The sequence below is a fragment of the Myotis nattereri genome, assembly GCF_964212035.1.
Source record: "Myotis nattereri genome assembly, chromosome: 19".
Taxonomy (NCBI): Eukaryota; Metazoa; Chordata; class Mammalia; order Chiroptera; family Vespertilionidae; genus Myotis; species Myotis nattereri.
The window spans coordinates 11,707,628-11,714,221 of record NC_138095.1 but is presented as its reverse complement, the minus strand read 5'-3'; positions in this window follow the sequence as shown (position 1 = coordinate 11,714,221).

Here is a 6,594-nt window from a genome sequence, read left to right as displayed (position 1 = left end):
GAAACTAAGTCACCGGGAAGTTCAAGGTCATAGCCATATGTTAGATCTTTGGCTCCCACTCACTCTGGAACCAATCAGTTTGCCCTGATTGGTTTTGATTTGGGGTAGATGAGCTACCGGCTAATGGGCTGAGGGACTGCAGTGCAGGCCTTTTTCTAGGCATGTCTTTCTACCATTCTGAACCTCAAGTTCCTAATGTGAAAAGTGAATAGAACACCAGCCTGAGACTCATTCTGAGGACATTCCTAACAGCAAGTCCTAATGTAGAGGTCTCATATTGCCAGCCCTGACCTCACATGCAGAGGTCAGGTCAGCAGATAGGTGCTTAGGCCCACACAGAACTGCTATATATATATGGACTAGAGGCCCGGTGCACAAAATTCGTGCACGGAGGCAGGGGGAGAAGGGTCCCTCAGCCCGGCCTGCACCCTCTCGAAATCCGAGACCACTGGCTCCTAACCACTCGCCTGCCTGCCTCATCACCCCTAACCACTCACCTGCCTGCCTGATCTCCAACTGCTTCTGCCTGCCTGCCAGATCACCCCTAACCACTCTGCCTAACTGATCACCTCTAACCACTCACCTGCCTTCCTGATCACACCTAATCACTCACCTGCCTGCCTGATTGCCCCTAACCACTCTGTCTGCCTGCCTGATTGCCCCTAACCCCTCGCCTGCCTGCCTGATCACCCCTAACTGCCTCTGCCTCGGCCCCCACCGCAGTGGCTTCGTCTGGAAGGTCCTTCAGCTATCTGGCCTAATTAGCATATTATGCTTTTATTATTATAGAAGATAGCACATCAGAAATCCAAATACCAATGGATTAATGCATGTATCTATTCAGCCGTTGAAAAAGGAGTGAAGTACTGACCCATGCCACAGCGTGAATGAACTTTGGAAACATGCTAAGTGAAAGAAGCCAGACACGATAGGACAAAGACTGCATGATTCCACTCACAGGAGATATATCCACTAGACAAAGCCACGGAGACAGACAACAGATTGGTGGTTGCCAGGGGCCACGGGAGTGGGGCGTGACTTCCAGTGGATACGGGGTTTCCTTTGGGAGTGATGAGGAAGTCCTGGATGAGAAGGTTCCAGTGGTGGTTGCTGCACACACTGTGAATGTGCCTAATGCCACTGAACTGTACACTTTAAAATGCTTACCCCTCACAACGGTCCATTTACTACAACAAAAAGCAACCCAAATATCCACCTAACACCTATATAATTTGATTAACCAATATCATCCCAATAAATTTAATAAAAAAGAAAAAACTTTTTTTTTTTTTAACATGGAGCCTTTTCTAGAAATAGCAGATGATGTACAATCTGGGCCCCCAGTGCCAATGGCCACGACCACTTGGAGCCGAGGAGCCCTGTGCCCCTCAGAGCTCCCCAGGTCACCAGCGCGTCACGCCCCTTCACTCACTTGTATTACCAGGTGGCCCTAAGGGAATTGGTTTTTATCTCTGATGAAACTGTAAAGCTTTCTTTATAAATCCAGTATGTCCCTTTTTATCGTTTCCTGTCCCCTTGCAGACACTTTAAGGCGTCTTTCTTTCATCAAAGCACAGTTGTTTTATAGTCTGTGTCTGATAAGTCTAAGACTTGAAGTGTCAGAGGGCCTGTTTCTGCTGGTTCTTGCTCATGGTGTCCTGTTTCCTTGTGATCCACCTGGTGCTCCTTGACCACGCAGAACACTGGACTTTAAAATGTATTCCTAGGGCCGAAACCGGTTTGGCTCAGTGGATAGAGCGTCGGCCTGCGGACTGAAGGGTCCCAGGTTCGATTCTGGTCAAGGGCATGTACCTGGGTTGCCAGCACATCCCCAGTGGGGGATGTGCAGGAGGCAGCTGATCGATGTTTCTCTCTCATCGATGTTTCTAGCTCTCTATCTCTCTCCCTTCCTCTCTGTGGAAAATCAATAAAATATATTTAAAAAATAATAAAAAAATAAAATACTTAAAAAAAAAGTAAAATGTATTTCTAGGGATCACTGGAGGCCCCAGGTGACATTACCTTCCTTGAGAGATGCTTTATGTTTGCTCTGCCAGGCTCCTGAAGACATGGCTAGTCCAGGATGACCCCCATGCAAGTTCAGGACTGGTGGGTCCCTGGACCACCCAGGCGATGCCAATAGAGGTTGCCCAATTGAGCAACCTAGTTTGCCCCTGAGGGTTGGGTCCCTGGCGTGGGGCAGCTGGCTGATAGGCCTGCACTTCCCAATTCTGTGTTCAGTGACCTCCCGTGGAGAGTTTGGAAAGGCCATGGCGGCTGGGGGGAGGAGGGGGAGATGCATTTACACCATGGAAATTGGCAAAAGCTCCATACACATCAGGACCCTTTCCCCAGCCCCACCCAGAGCGGGTTGGTAAACATTTACCAGGACACCAATGGCAGAGCTTAATGAGGTCCAGAAATACTGTAGGGAAGGTCTCCCCCAAAGAGTGAGTCTGATGATGAGTTTCAAAAAGACTGGGGAGCCTTGGGGGGAAAAAGTTTTTTTGATAAACCAAACACTGAAATCTGCCTCTCAGTATTTTTTCTTGCCTATAAGCACAACTGTAAAAACTCACAGCTCAGATGCTAGTGGATCGGCAACTCGCATATCCATCGACGCAGCCATTGGCTTGCCTGAAAGTTGGGCCACTTTAAGTCATATGAAAATAGATAGCCCTGGCCGGTGTGGCTCAGTGGATAGAGTGTCGGCTTGCCGACCAAAGGATCCCGGGCTCGATTCCCGTCAAGGGCATGTACCTTGGTTGCAGGCTCCTCCCCCGCCCAGGCCCTGGTCAGAGCTCATGCCCGAGGCAACCAATGTGTTTCTCTCACATCCATGTTTCTCCCTGTCTTTCCCTATCTCTTCCACTCTCCCTAAAAATCAATGGCAAAATATCCTCGAGTGAAGATTAACAACAACAAAAATAAATAAAAAGAAAATAAAGAGACAGAACACATGAAGTGTTTTTGAAAGACTAATGTGTTCAAAGGCGAGCCAAGGTCATCGAGACACTCCTCTAACGATAAATGATTAAGCGCAGACGGTGGGGTCATGACCGTGTGACCCGGAGAAAAGTGGGAACCCGTCCACCAACGGGCTTGGGGACTTCTCGGGTCAGGCATCTAAAAGGCTGCCCAGGCGTCAGCTGCTTCACTCCCAGGGGTGCAGTCGTTTTGGCTGCCCGGCATCTGAAGTCTCCCCATCCCCCACTGCAGAAGCTAGAGGGGGCCTGTTTCTCTCTTCACCCAGGGAATTAGGTTCCTGGGCATTAGCCAGTTGGTGGATGGTCTAGCTGATATTTTAAAAATAATAGCATTGTTGCCTGGCCAGTGTGGCTCAGTGGTTGAGCATTCACTTCCCAGTCAGGGCTCATGTCTGGGTTTCGTGCCGGGGTCCAACCCCAGCAGGTCCAGGGGTTCCCAAAGGCGTAGACGGAGTCGGTGAAGAAGGAATGACACGGAGACAGCGTTCAGTTGATCAGCAGCCTAGCCAGGATCTCCAGCCAAGTTCTGGTCTCGATCTCCAGAGAGGTTCTGCTGTTTATTGTCTTGTTACATCCGTATTTATCCCAGTTGATTTTAATCCTGTCAATTTCTATTACAAAGGTTAGGGCGTTTCTTATCTCCATTCCAGGGAGTAAAGATTATGTAGCTTAAGCATGATTGTTTGTAGTTGAAGTGATTAACTACCCGCCTGGCACTTAGTTAAGGAGTTTCATCCCCTCTCTGACATCAGGGAAAAATTCCTACCTGGGGAAACAACCTTTCTCGGAGAGGTGACCTTGGTTAAAACACACAGCGCTAAGGGGAGCAAACATATTAAGAACAGTATGCTATATACGCCAGGTCCCTTGAAACATATGCTGTGCAGATGTTTCTTTCCTGCAGCGACTGTGTCAAGCAGCAAGGATGGACCGGCTTCCGGCAGTTTCGGACTCAATCCCCCCAGTAGGGGGCGTGCAGGAGGCAGCCGATCAATGATTCTCTCTCATCATGGATGTTTCTCTCTCTTTCTCCCTCTCCCATCCTCTCTGGAATCAGTAAAAACACACATATATATTTAAAATAATAAATAGCATTGTTGAAATATAATTAACATACCATAAAACACACCCTTTTAAAGTGGTTTTTACTATGGTCATTGAGTTGTGAAGCCATCACCACAACCCATTTTAGAATCTTTTTGTCATCCCAGAAAGAAACCCTCCACTTACATTAGCAGTCAGTCTTCCTCTTCCCTCCCCAGTCCCAGCCACCAGGAATCTACTTCCTGTCTCTATGGATTTGCCTATTCTGGACATTTCACATCAAAGAAACTGTATAATATGTGTCCTTTTGCATCTGGCTTCTTTTTACATCCTGAATGCCTTGTCTCTTGTTGTAATCCTTCCCCTCTCCCTGAATAGTCTCCTCACTCTTGTCCCTTTCCCCAGACACACCCTCCTGCCCATCACCCAGTTCTATGCCTCTAAGCTGCAAACTTATTCCATTTCGCCTTCATTTAAATAGTCAAGTTTAACCTCCTTAATTCAGCACACAAGGCCATCCATAATGTGACCTCTGCCTTCTCTGGCCATCGCCCCCAGGCACCCCTCAGATTGGCTTAGAGTGCCTCGCTTATGTAATTTCTCCTCTGCCTTCCCTGATCCCCTCCCTCCCACCATCTGCTCTGGATGCCCCTATATCATGGCACCCGATGTATAATTATTGATGCTTCCCTCGCTACAATGTAGCCTTCTTAGGCACAAGAACCATGCCTCGCGCCACAGTGTGTCTCAGCTTAGCCACCGTGCTGACACTGGGGTCACTGTCAGAGGATCTCTGGGCCGCACTGGGGAGGGGGAGTGGCCAGCATTTGCTGGAACTTTACCGCAGCAAGGCTGCCTTCTGGGATCGATCATCAGGGGATTCGGGCAAATGCATAAACAAGATCGCGAGTGAAGGGGCAACGAGATCACGGAGAAAACTGTGCTTACGTGTTTAAAAAACATTGGGATCCCTAGAAAATTAAGAAGACGACATGCCAACTCAGGGCTGAAACCCACTGTGAGCGTTTCCACCTTGTGCCGTGGTCGCGTGAGAGAACAGCCGCGCCGGGGCCGGCTCCACACCTGACGCGACGTACATGTGGCTCCTGGCTCCGAGGCACACTGTGCCCCCGTCTGTCTGCAATGTTCTCCCCACTCCCTTGCCACGAGGGCTGTCCGCTTCTCTGCACCTGGGACCCGAGGTTCAGCACCCCACCCGCTGCTCCCTTCACCAGGACGGACACTTTGGTGTTGACCGTCCCCACTGCAGCGTGAGTGACTTCAAGCGATGGAGAGAGGCGGGGGGCCCCGGTGGGCAGCCATCGCCCTGGGCCTGAGGCCTGGCACCTGGGCATGACGAATACCCGCTGTGACCTAGGAAGGCAGGAGGCCTTTCCGCAGCTCAGGAAACACGAGCTCAAGTTACAGGGACCCCACTAGTAACTGTCCCGAGGTCGGTCCCCACACTCAGGATTGCACTGCTGGGAGAGACTGTTGCATCACCTGGGCTGTTTTCTTTTCTTTTTTTGGTAATATTCCTTTAAGCGAAGCTAGCAGAGGGTAGTTACCCGACCTATGAGTCGGGTGGCAACTTGCTGCAGATCCCCAGTGCCCGGATCTATTTATTACCGTCAGTTTTGAAGCAGCTGCCTGTAGGGAAACGCCGGCCAAATCCCTGAGGTGCACGCTCAGACTGAAAACACCAGGTCTAGGCTGGCCGGGGCTGAAGGACACGGACCTTTAAAATGAGACCCCCCCTGCACTGCCTCGAGGTGTTTGCAGAGGACAGACAGCAAGCGGGGTGACCCGGGAGCAGCGGCCTGACTGGCCCCAGGAGCATTTGCTTGACGTAGGGCAGACCATGGGAATGATTCAGGGGTCACTGCCTCAGAAAGGTGGTGCCGATTGCGTTCTTTATTGTTGTTGGTAATCCTCACCCGAGGATATTTTTCCACTGATTTTTAGGGAGAGTTGAAGACAGAGAGAAAGACAGAAACATCGATGTGAGAGAAACACGTCAATTGCTTTTGCCTCCTGCATGAGCCCCGACCAGGGCCCGGCCGGGGAGGAGCCTGAAACCATGGTACATGCCCTTGACTGGAATTGACCCTTTGGTCTGCAGGCCGATGCTCTACCCACTGAGCAAAACTGGCTAGGGCACAGATTTCGTTCTTTTTAAAGTTGATTTATTGGCCTGACCGGTGTGGCTCAGTCGTTGAGCATCACGGTTTGATTCCTGGTCAGGGCACATACCTGGGTTGTGGGCTCCATCCCCAGTAGGGGGTGTGCAGGAGGCAGCTGATCAAAGATTCTCTCTCACCACTGATGTTTCTATCTCTCTCGCCCTCTCCCTTCCTCTCTGAAATCAATAAAATATATATATATATATTAAAATTGATTTTAGAGAGACAGAGAGAGAAGCATTGATTTGTTGTTCCATTTATTGATGCATTCAGTGGTTGATTTTGGACTGGGGATCGAACCCACAACCTTGGTGTATCCAGACGATGCTCTAACCAACTGAGCTACCTAGCCAGGGCCAGATTGCTTTTTCTTTTTTTAA